The 12,830-nt window shown below is 34.7% G+C and overlaps 1 protein-coding gene across 1 annotated transcript in view; it reads left to right on the top strand.

The window, feature by feature from the left end:
- LOC128990330 (uncharacterized) overlaps nucleotides 1-12,830 on the top strand; it is a 230,359-nt gene that overhangs the window by 108,289 nt on the left and 109,240 nt on the right. The window lies entirely within an intron of this gene.

The following is a 12,830-nucleotide window of genomic DNA, read 5'->3' as shown; positions in this document are numbered from 1 at the left end:
AAGTGACGGATGATAAACCTGTTAGTATCCGTCCTTATTTTTTAAGTCCACCCAAAGTAGAGAAGATGAAAGCTATAATTGATGACTGGATAAAACAAGATGTCGCGGAAGTGTCCACTAGTTTATATAGCGCCCCTGCATTTTTAACTCAAGATGGCAGACTTGTAATTAACTACTCTGAACTCAATAAGAAGTTAATCAATGTGGATTACCCACTAGGAGATATGCAGAATATGTATCAGCATCTAAAAGGAGCTAGATATTTTACAGTCATAGATTTAAACAAAGCATTTTTACAATGTCCAATCGCTTTAAAATCCAGAGATTTAACATCATTTAGTACAATTTTTGGTAAATTCCGTATGAAGAGAATTCCATTTGGATTGAAAATAGGCAGTAGTGTACTATCACATTATTTGGACAAAATATTTAATGACATCAAATTTCAGTATATGATTAACTTTTGTGACGATATAGTTGTATATAGCCCTGATAAGAGAAACCATATTGAGCACGTTACAGAAGTGATTAAAAGAGATTAGTGTTAAGAGATTAGCACAACACGGACTTACAGTAAATCCACAAAAAGTCAAATTCTTTTGTAAGGAAATAAGTTTTTTAGGACATATCATTAAACATGACAGCATCACCATAGATCCCGAGCGAACTAGTTCATTAATGAAATTTCCTGCTCCAAAAACTGTGAGGCAAGTGCGACAGTTTATAGGAATGTGTGGTTATTGGTCTAGATATATTCCTAAGTATGCTGAGATATGTTTACCTCTGTTTGCGCTGAAAAAGAAAGGTGTAAAATTTAAGTGGAACGAGGAGTGTCAAAATGCATTTGAAACCTTAGGGTAAAAACAGACAGACAGCGGAGCGGAGCGGAGCGGAGCGGAGCGGTGTACCACGTCACGTCCGCTCCGCTTGTCCGAAGCGTTCACTGCGCACACAGGATGCGCAGCGGATCGGCAGCGGCGAGCGTCTAGCCCGCCCATAATCACCATGGCGTTGTCCAAAAGTCAACGTACTTTATTGCTCTGTGAAAATACTTATTTAAAATGGTTTGCTTTGCGAGGTGTAGGCAGGAAACAATGAGTTCATGAATTGAATGAAGTGAGACAACAATTTGGTGAGTATCACCACTTGTTTAAAGAGTTAAAAAACTTTGACAAACGATTTTTTGAGTACATGCGCATGTCAATCGGTAAGAGTTAAAGAGTAAGATAGCAAATCCGCCTATACTACAAATGGCCGACTTTTCCAAAGAATTTGAATTGCACACTGACGCAAGCGACCTAGCAGCTGCTGGTGTTTTATTGCAAAGAAATGAGGAGGGGAATTTAATGCCTTTTGCTTACTATTCGAAGAAATTCACACCTACTGAGATGCGTTATAGCACTTACGAAAAGGAAGCTTACAGTGTAATCTTGTGTGTAGAGAAATGGCATCAATTCTTAGAAGTAAGAAGTTTTAAATTGGTTACTGATTGTCAAGGTCTTAGTTTCATGCTCAAATCTCGGAAAAGCCGTGGAAGATTGTCTAGATGGTTTGAAAGGTTATTTAGCCTTCCGTTCACAGTAGAACATGTAAAAGGTTCGGAGAATATAATAGCCGATGCGTTATCACGTATGTTTAGTGGAGAGAAAGAGAGTGAGACGGAAATTCACGAAACAAATCTGTTAAGCAATATCAACAATGAAGTCTATTTTTGTAATGTGTTAAATGAAATACCATTGGATCTTAAGGACATTAAAGTACATCAAGAGAGCGATGAAGAGTGTAAGAAAATCATTGAAAGCATCAAGAATAAGACTAATAATGAAAATTATACCCTGAAAAATGAAGTTTTATTGTTTAAAAAGAAGATTTATTTGCCCAAGAAACTGTTTAGTGTAATATTCACATTCTATCACAACTCATTAATTGGTGGACATATGGGAATTTTTAGGACTCGAAGTAAAGTAAATGAAAGTTTTCACCAGCCTGAATTAAATGAATTCATAAAACGTAAAGTACGTGAATGTAAGATCTGTCTGATGTCTAAGTCGGAACAACGTAAGTTTGAAGGTCGATTGATATCTGTTCCTGTAACTCAAGCGCTAAACACAGTGTTTATAGACCTAGCTGGACCATTTCCCCGATCAAATAAACTCAATCAGTACATTTTAATTGTAGTCGACGCATTTACCCGTTTTGTGTGGTTATACCCTTTGAAGGATTGCAAGACAAAATTCATCATAGAAAAATTGAAGATAATTTTTGATAGTTTCTCAGTACCCCGAATACTTGTGTCTGATAATGCTAGTTATTTTACATCCAAGGAATTTAAGAAATTCATGTTCAATAACTATGTTGAGCACCGAAAGCTAGCTGCCTATAGAGCAAACGGAAATTTGTCGGAACGATATTTGAGGGAGACTAATAATGCTTTACGGAGTTTTTATGGTAATCAACATGATAAATGGGATTCAAATCTGGGACTGATTGCCACAAGTTTGAATATTGCTGTAAATAGTTCGACTAAATCAACTGCTTTTAATTTAATGTTTGCCCATCCTTGCAACAATGCACTGACAAATTTATGGAATGTTAATGACATTATTTCGGAGAAGTTAACTCCTGATCAAAGGAGGGAGAATTTGGAAAAAGCCATTAATAACGTCAGGAGAAGTATTGCCAGAAATCAAAGAAGGGAGAGATATAGCTATCCTCGGAGAAGCCATCCATTTAAGTTGAATATGGAAGTATACATCAAGACACATTATTTAAGTAATGCAGCAAATAAATTCAGCAAGAAGTTAGCACCTAGATACGTTGGACCTTATGTAATACGCTATTTTCTGAGTGATTCAACTGTACTAGTACAAAATCCTAGCAAGTTAGAAGACGTGAAGAAAATTCATATAATTGATTTAAAGAAGAGTTAAGTAGTGAAGAGGATCAAGAGTAATCAATGTATTGATGGAAGAGGAAACATGAAAAATTGAATTAAATGGAAGACTACGGAAGACTGAAGCTAAATTGGTCTTTATGAAATGTCTGTAAAATAGAAGTTAGATTTGTTTAGTTGAAATATTAATTATTTAAGGGATTTTAGCAAGCTAAGAGGGAATTTGAAATTTTGTAAATTAGTATTGTGGGAGTTGTTTTAGGTTTTTAAGAATTTTGAAGTTTTAAAGTTGTTTTAGTAAAAAGGGTGTATAAATGTGTATGCATTGGTGAATGTGTGAGTATTTGTGGAAGCAAAAGGTAGAGAGAATCTGTATGAATCTAAAATGGAGGCTGAACGTAGTGTATGAGTGAGTGGGATTTTTACTAAAAGGACGCACAATAACATTTGGATTAATTTTGCACTTGTAAACAGGGATAATAACACAGAACACAAAACACTTCACACGAAACACACGAGGGAACATAAAAACAGGGAATATAACACACTGGGATAAATAAATTAAGGGATAATTAAAGAAAAACACGGCACACGAACACGACATAACTAAAACAAAAATCTGCATAAGTGAAAGTTTGTTTGTCTGAAGTTGATGTTGGGAGGGGTCAGTGAACTGTGAGCGGATGTGAAGAGTTCAAATGAGAATTAAATAGGCTTGTTTAAGATCACTTAAGTAGTTAGGAGTTTTAAAGAAAGGTTTTTATTTTAAGGTGAAATGTTTATAAATAAGGATGATAATATTTGAATTGTCATAGGAAAATGAAATGGTTCAAAATGAAAAATGGTGTAAATAGAAGTTGTTGTTTTGAGTAGAAGGTTTTGTAAGGTGCTGTAAGCAAGCGGAGGTTATTTGAACTAGGAGTTAGTGTGTGTAGAATTTGTTGATAGGTAGCACTAGTTGAAGTGTCAAACGGAGATAGAGTTTTATTATTTGTTTTGAAAGGTTTGTTTATGTTCTTTTGTAGAGTTGTTGTTTTAAAATGAAATGTAAATTAATTTTGATAAAGAGTGTATAATTTTGTTTATGTAATTTCAAGTTAAGGAGGGGAAATTCTGTACCGATGGAAATTAGTTTTAGATTGAAATAACAAAAACAAAATCGAATTATATAATCATTGGCTAGAATAAACTTAAGAAAGAGTGTCCAGCAGTTTAAAAGATTTATGACCATATAAACGAGTAGGCCCCTAACTTTCCGTAGAGAGATTTATATTGACAACTTTATGTATGTATAAGGCTGAGACAACTAACTGACATCCCCCATGTCAAGGAATTCCAGCTTTAACAGTAACCCCACGACCAATTTCTCAAAACTGTGCTAGAGGGTTATTCATTGGCACAGAAGTACGATATGAACTGACGCGACAAGACGAAGGAAATATCAAACTTACACTGTAACGGATATACCTCCCTTTGAAGTAAGAACGTGTCTTCTCAACAAACAAATATTTTTTCTCAAATAAAATCATAGATTAATCTGCTTTACACTGGTAAAATCGCGGATCATATAGAAATCACTCCTAAAAGATTTTAAAAATTTAGCATTTTTAAAACCAGAGCAGGTAAAGTGTTTAACTACAAAAGATCCACAAATACGATTTCAATACTTTTTAAAGGTTCTTCTTCAGAAGAGATACCAGTTAACAAACTAATAATAACTCTGATGACGTACAGCATGGGAAATATTTTATTCATTGAATGATCAACCATATTTGGTAACTAATGCAATTAATAACATTATTATTTTTACACTTATTACTCTTTAAACAATGCTAAATGATCAAAATATGTATAATTTCACTCAATTTATCGCAGTTAGATGAATTAGCTTCAGCCTGAGCCTTGAAAGTAACCGTCGATTTCGACGGGTTTCGCCTAGTAATAGCTATAATAGCCAATGAAAATATCCAAGAAACCCTTGCTAACATTTTTATTGAAGGCATTTAATTATTAATCATGCATAGCTAAGGATAACGAAACCAACTGAACAACAACAGGTATTTAACTCTGCATTTTCTCAGGTAAATATAATGAACGTTATTGCAACTAAACAAAAATACGATAATTGAACAAATACAATTGTGACAGACAACAGGAAGTCCTTATGGTGATGAAAAACTTTTTTATCTTTAATAAAGAATGACTGAAATTTGAAAGCTTACTGCTGTCGACAAGGGTGGTACTGTACCATGCATAGGTTTATCAATAACGAAGATAAACATGGACAACCTAATGCGGCTATAAGGCCCCGGCCACACGAGGCGGTTTAACCGCGCGAAGTTAAGCCGCGCGAAGTTAAGGGGTTCGACAACACATTGAATCAAATGAGAGTGGCCACACGAGGCGAAGTTTAGCCGCATGTACGGTTGAGCCGCGCCATGTCGTCCCTCGACCGCGCGAAGTTAAGCCGCGTTGGGGGGATGACACACGTAGTCTTACGAGAGTGGCCATACGATACGGTTCGACCGCGCGCAGCCGCGCTTATTGGAGATATTCTTCGGACATTTCCAGTGGTTTTTGAGTTGGTTTTGTGTGTTTGTTACCGGTTGTGTGGTGTTCAAACAATGTTTGATAAATACAAACTCCGAACGATGGTTTCGCATGTGCTCGTAAAAGGTTTGGAACACAAAAAATGGGTTTTCCGTTATGAAGGGATGGACCCAATGATTCATGTTAACATTTGGTTCCAGATCACCACACGCTTCTAATGCACAAACTAACATAAGTGTTTCGTCCATGACTGGAAAGAGTGAACTGAACTATGTTTTAAAAAGTACTGATACTGGGAAAACCCAACAGGAAGCGGTTCATCCGCCCCGTGTGGCCATGCACTTCGCGCGGCTTAACTTCGCGCGAAGATAAGCCGCGCGGCTTAAATTCGCCTCGTGTGGCCGGGGCCTAAGTCAGGAAATGTTTGTAGAAAACATTAAAAAGCAATACCAGGTTATGAAATATGATAAAATATTTATTGTAAATATGACTGTTACGCGTTTTGAAATAACTTCTGTAATACTTTGCAATTGCTCGAATTCTAGCAACATGTACACGAGTTTGATGGTTAAATTAACTAATGTACTGTATTTATTTAATATGAGAGTCAAATATTGTGAACAGTGGTGAGGTAACTACCGTTACATTTACCCAATCGAGAATTAAATACAAATTGATAAAACCGGTTATTTAAAGCCTCGTTGTCTTTATTTCTCTCTCTTAAAAATTTAAATAAAGAATGAATTTTAGATCTTTGGTGACATTAGTTTGTACTATTTCTCCTTAAACGACACTGCTGTCTTGGTAAGCAATATTTATTTCGGTAAAATATTTATTTGCTGAAGTGCACAATGTGCTTATTAGCCTGAGAAACCTGTTTTGTTTTACGATTTTGTTGTAGGTCTATTGAAAATCTCGTCTAGAAGGAACTCCCATTGCCTGCGTTCCCGGGAAGAAGTTTTTTCTTAGTAAAGTCTTTCTAAGCTACACTTTTTTGGTTTTGAGCATGCACATGTAATTATAATTGAAGAAGTAAATGTTTTATTCTCTCACGTTGTTGCATAGACAATACTAGGGTGATTCAATTCTGTGTACTTCAATTGTCTAACTGGCCCTAACTGACGCATCCTTGTTTTTTACACGAAATAATCTAGTCTACTTCCGTAGCTCTTTACGTGTTATTGTGTAACTGTCCTCAAGTAAGTCTGTGTTCTGAGAAAGTATTCAACTCTATTTAATGCATCAAATGTGAAATAGATAATATTGGGAAATTTTGTATTGAGATCTTAAAAAATCTATAATATTAAAACGAAACAGGTTTTTTTTATTTCACGATTCTGAATCAACCACTCGACGGATTTTCATGATTTTTGTGTTGAAAGAAAGATAATTTTGAGAACTAGGGAATGACGAAGCCATAATTTTAGTTTAGGGTCCCAGTTATTTAGAAATTAAGTTTTAATTTTTGAAAAGTCTAGCAGCCGACGCTAAGATTCTGAACTAGCTTTTGGTGTAATATAATTTGTTTAACATAACAGCTGTAAACATTCAGCGTTTGTAACACAAATTCAGCATTTGGATAAAATTAAAAGACATACTAAGGGTTGACTTATTTATACTATGTGTAATGCTAATCATTGATACGTCCAATCCTTCGATAAGAGGATGACAGATTATTTAAATATACATAGGTAAAATACTAGGATGTTCAAAGGATTTTTTAAATAAATCTTTGTAATCTTCGGTTTGTTTTAGTGCAATATAATTTTCTTTTAACTAACAGCTGGTTAAATATAAAAATGCTCTGTAGAACTATGAGGTTATTTTATTTACTCCGATTTTGTCATTGATTATAGGAAATAAGTAAGATTTGTAGACCACCGAGAAAAGTAACACCATCGATGTATACAAGTCGAGGCTCTATACACGAGTCTTAAAAAAATGATATGCAAATTATTAAACTGCTCAACTTTTTTAGGAAAGGGTATGAAAATCAATTTTTTACACGTTTTAATTCATCTTGGTTTGTTTACAATCAATGTTTTTGATTGATTAAACATTGTTTGGATTAGGCCCGGAAATATTGATGTCATAAAGAAGGAGATCAAGAATCCTCAGGAATACAATTTTAAATTACCACCAAAATTTTGGGTTTTTTGGGTTTTATCCAAAGATATACAGATATGAACGACATAGATTGAGCACAACGTCATCATTGACCTAGGATACTGCAATTAGACTAACCATCCTTTTATGAAATCTAAAAAGTTGTTTGGCGTGTGTTTAGTTGTGGTTACGTTTGGAGGCGCTGAATATTTTATAGTTTAAATAAATGAATATGGGGAATTACGGTGTACATTGATTCAATGAGGGTGGTTTAATTATTAAGGATATTAGAACTGATAACGGAATGGATAATAAACATAGACAATTAATTACGTCACTAGCTTTACTAGCGTGTTTTACGTTTTGAATTCCTTCAATATGTGACCAGTTAATTTGTTCAAATGAATATTATTTTATTTTTGACTCAGCTGTTTACCAAAACAAACTATATGTTGTTGTTTTTACTTTTCTTTGTTTACACTTAGGTATTTATTTAGCAATTGATGCAGTGAAATTGATATAAAGGATATGAAATGAAATGAAATAATATTTTATTTCCCAATGAAAAATACAGTTCGTGGTATTTTACATAATAAATTACACAATCCTTGACTTAAAAATAACTTACAAAAATATATTATAACTAAATGGAACAAAGGAAAAAAACCTTATCAACTTATATGGAAATGGTCTACATAGGCAGGGCCTGTGCGTAGACGTGAGTTGCAGGTAAATTTTTTAATGAATGGAAAATTTATTTTTGGAAGTGATTGTTATCACGTCTGGACATAAATGTTGTCTTGCTTGGAACTGGACTACGATATATCTCAGAAACTGGAGAATCTAAAGTGTTTCTCATAAATCAAGTGATAGGTTGAGCGGAGAGGAGTGGCGAGTTGTGTATTAGTTAGTCATTGAAGGTGGTGTATCAGTGATTGTGTGTTGTAGTGTAGGGTCCCAAGCCACGCTACTACATGTCTCTTAAACAAAGAAAGAGATGGAGAATTTAAAATGTCGACATTCTGGTATTTATCACACAACTTACGATAGATAATTTGGGTTAAATGAAAGCAGTTTGTGTGTGAAAACGATTTTACAGTCTGTGGAACAAATATACCAACGTTAAAGATATCGGACGATAATTATTCATGTCTGTGAAATCATTAGACTTATGTAATGGAATAATTTTTTCTAACTTTAGCATGTTTGGGAATATACCAGATGTCAGGCTAAGATTGACAGTGTGCAGGAGAGGAGCACATAGAGCGTGGATATTTTCCTTAAGAACAAAGGCCGAGATGCCATCATGGCCAGGCGCAGACCCTGGACGTAATTTAATATGTCGGTGTGTGTAATAGTGTTGAACGTAAAGTGTGTGTCGTGAGAGTAGTCAACGTCGTTTACGACTGGAGCCCCCCCTGAATTGATTGCGTTTGCCAATTTTGAACCCACAGAAGTAAAGAAATGATTAAACTCGTTTGCTATATTTATCTTTAAATCCCTATTAGTCGACGAACCAGGTACAATTTTTTCAAAAGGGAAAGGTTCTTTGGAGCTAATTCTGCCCGAAAGATCATTAACGATTCCCCAAAATAGTTTCGGATTCCTGTCTGATTCAGACATTTTCCCCCTATAATAATTTTTTTTGCAGCTTTTATGTTTTCATTTAAAGAAAGTCGCAAGGCTCTAAATGTGTTTAGCAATAATAAATTAAAAGGTTGAGTTTTAAGCTTTTTACTTAGGCTAATTTATCCCTCTTACGAATTAGTTTAAATTAAATAAATAATTTAATTCAATTAAATTAGTATATGTGTGGACGATTCGTTTAATGATGTCAGGACACCAACGTTATAATTATGTGTACTGTGAATTTTATTGGATGTTTTCGTTTTATTTTAGGGAGTTTCTATTCAGACCTACTGGAAATTGTGTATAGTATGAGTAATTGTATTGTGTTGATATTGATTATGGAAGAGGCAGGTATGCGATGGAATTGGAAGGTGATATCGTTGACTAGGCCTATCCACTTTCTCAATTGATAATTACTCTTTCTACTGTAGGCTGCTATAAAATTTGTCTTTATACGTGTAAGCTAGCTGTTCTGATTTATACACAGTTTTAACTGACTACTCCCGTACGTAGGACGGGCTAACACCTCGTAATTGATAAAATTGAAAGCTACTTCACACACTGGATAAATTAGTTCTTCATTGCGAACTTTATTCCGTTTGATATTTTTATTAACAAAGGTGCTCTTGTCTTTTTCGCGATCCACCAATAATTTGCACTCTAATGCGTTCACAACAGAGATACACAGTATACACAAAAGTACAGAATTTATTTATGACATTTAACATGCTTTAACCAAATGAAAGTACGGGTAAATGAAGTATCGCAACGTAAACAATGTAAAGCGTAAATATTTCATGACGGTTTGATAAAAAATGTTCACTCAAATGTGTTAAAATGTTCGTAGCATGAACTAACATTTCGGAATCCAGACAGAAAACCCAAAACTGGTACAGTACGGTATGACATAAATTGAATGTAACATGACTGTAAGAAATAAGATCAAAACATACATCAAAACATACTTTATTTCCAAAAATATGCAGAATATAAATTATAACATAACTTCCAGTGAACAGACACCCTACTTGCTATTGCATAGATAAAAATAATTAAATATAAAAATACATATAAACTTAATAATAACCACAAGGATGTAAGGTCTCAGAGAAGCCATGTTAAACATAATACATTATGGAAATAAGCCTACATGGGCTGGAAGCCTGTGCGTAGGCTCAGTCGCTATCAGTGACTTACGTATTTGTTGGAAAAATACTATTCATAAATATTATACCCCTACCATAGAGCCAATTAGGTAGTATACTTCAATTTAGGATGAATCTAATTTAAGCTGGTAGTAGAAGTGAGATAAATTAAAAGACAAAGTAGGCCAAAGATATATTTATTTTATGGATCTCAAATTTCTCAAAATACACTTTCCAAATAAAATCAAATATGCTCTTGTTACTTCCAAAAATTATACTAAATAATAAAATACTGGAAAGATCTTACTTTAATCAGAGACACTGGTTTAATGGTCAGAACTGGCACTAGCAGATACCATGCAATGCAACTAGAAGTGGTGCAAAAGCTACTGGACCAATCATAAGAAGGTACAAGAAGTCAATGTGGTTGATTTCTGTCTGAAAACATCTCACAAAACCGATAAAAAATATTCTCTACAAATTCTAATAATTAAAAGTGGATTTAAGATCCTTACAACTCCTTGTGAAAAATGTGCTTCTCCTAGAACAAAACTCGACAGGTCTGTATGAACTATACTTGTTTTCTTTTCTTGTAAAATGCATTAAAATTGATTTGAAAACTACTCTTTACTTTACCTCTTTTTCCAAAAATGATTTCTACAAAAGCTATATACAATAAATCTCCTAAAATCTTATTACTAACAATATTTAAAGCTACTTACAATTTCTACAGCAACCACATATTTTGATCATTTAGCATTGTTTAAAGAGTAATAAGTGTAAAAATAATAATGTTATTAATTGCATTAGTTACCAAATATGGTTGATCATTCAATGAATAAAATATTTCCCATGCTGTACGTCATCAGAGTTATTATTAGTTTGTTAACTGGTATCTCTTCTGAAGAAGAACCTTTAAAAAGTATTGAAATCGTATTTGTGGATCTTTTGTAGTTAAACACTTTACCTGCTCTGGTTTTAAAAATGCTAAATTTTTAAAATCTTTTAGGAGTGATTTCTATATGATCCGCGATTTTACCAGTGTAAAGCAGATTAATCTATGATTTTATTTGAGAAAAAATATTTGTTTGTTGAGAAGACACGTTCTTACTTCAAAGGGAGGTATATCCGTTACAGTGTAAGTTTGATATTTCCTTCGTCTTGTCGCGTCAGTTCATATCGTACTTCTGTGCCTGTTGGGGGCGTAATGGGTGAAAATGAAAATAATTAATAACTCGAAGGACCAGAACTAATTAATAGTTCAAGAGAAAAATAATTAAATTAGAGAAAATGGCGAATCTGCAATTTGAAGGGCACTGAGGTCCCGAGATAAAATAAAATGTCTTGTGAGGGGCAAATGAGATTAGTTTTAGAGTCTAATTAAAACACACACAAAACTTTAAGGTTGTACCTTGAGTCCAATTATCCAAAGGTGGAGAGTATGGCAGCGGCGTTGTCTATGGTGGAGCGATGGCGGATGGCGGAGTCCTTAGACCGAATGCTTCTGTGTTGTAGAATTTTGGAGAACGCAACGCACCCAAGTTCATAATCACAAAGAGCTCACTAATACGCGGAAGTCGCGGTGAAAACGTACGGAAAGTCTAGAAGTAATACACGGACGCGCACACACTGTCTTGAGGTTTGAAGAGTCTGAAAGCACTAGATCACAATTTAAGTAATTTAATCACAAACAAAAGGGGGAAATTAAAATGTATATATAGTTAAATGTACTATAGAGGAGAGGGAGGCCAGATATAATTAATCTATAGCCTAAAAATACGTTTAAGAGAGGTAAAATGGGCAATTAATGTCCCGAGATACGAGAAACGGAATACACCGTGAGTTATGGACGCCGACCGTGGACAGACAGACGCCGATCACCGGTTTCACTTTGAAAAATGCAATTGCGGTTTAGAGGGGTCTAGGAATTCGATGGCCAATAGGAAATGCGATTGAAGCAAACACGGCGTCAGGTGATTCATGGGTATGTAGTACAGGAAAATAGGCCTTACTGTGGCGGGAAATTCGAGCAGGCTTAGCAATCTCATTTGAATATTGAAAGCGGGAGTCTATTTACAATAAATTGTTACTGAGACTAAATAATATTACAATAAATGTGGTGATTTATATATACATTAGCATGATTAATTAACCAGTGACTTAATTAACATAATAATTAATTTCTAAATACTCTAAAAATATGAATACCGAACATTCCGGCCCCCTTGAAGCATTACAGCTTCAACAGACAATTAATTAAAAAACACAAGAGCAAACGTAAACCACACTTAAATCTAATATGTACATAGAGTAGGTTTCTTGGACTTAGTCTTCATTGCATGGCAGAGGGAAGACCTTGTGAACAGGCCGTGTGAAAGTCCCAGAAGCTGTCTTCACTGTGACGACTCGAACTGTTCCATCAGCGCCAGGGTGAGTGGAGACGATGCGTCCAAGAGGCCAGGTGAGTGGAGGTGAATTGGAGTGAATGAGCACCAAGTCTCCGGTCT

The sequence above is a fragment of the Macrosteles quadrilineatus genome, unplaced genomic scaffold (assembly GCF_028750875.1).
Source record: "Macrosteles quadrilineatus isolate MER2022 unplaced genomic scaffold, UCM_ALF_1.0 Scaffold_3__2_contigs__length_128488019, whole genome shotgun sequence".
NCBI classification, from domain to species: domain Eukaryota; kingdom Metazoa; phylum Arthropoda; class Insecta; order Hemiptera; family Cicadellidae; genus Macrosteles; species Macrosteles quadrilineatus.
Note: the sequence above shows the minus strand (reverse complement) of the source record. Positions and strands in the feature narration are given on the sequence as shown.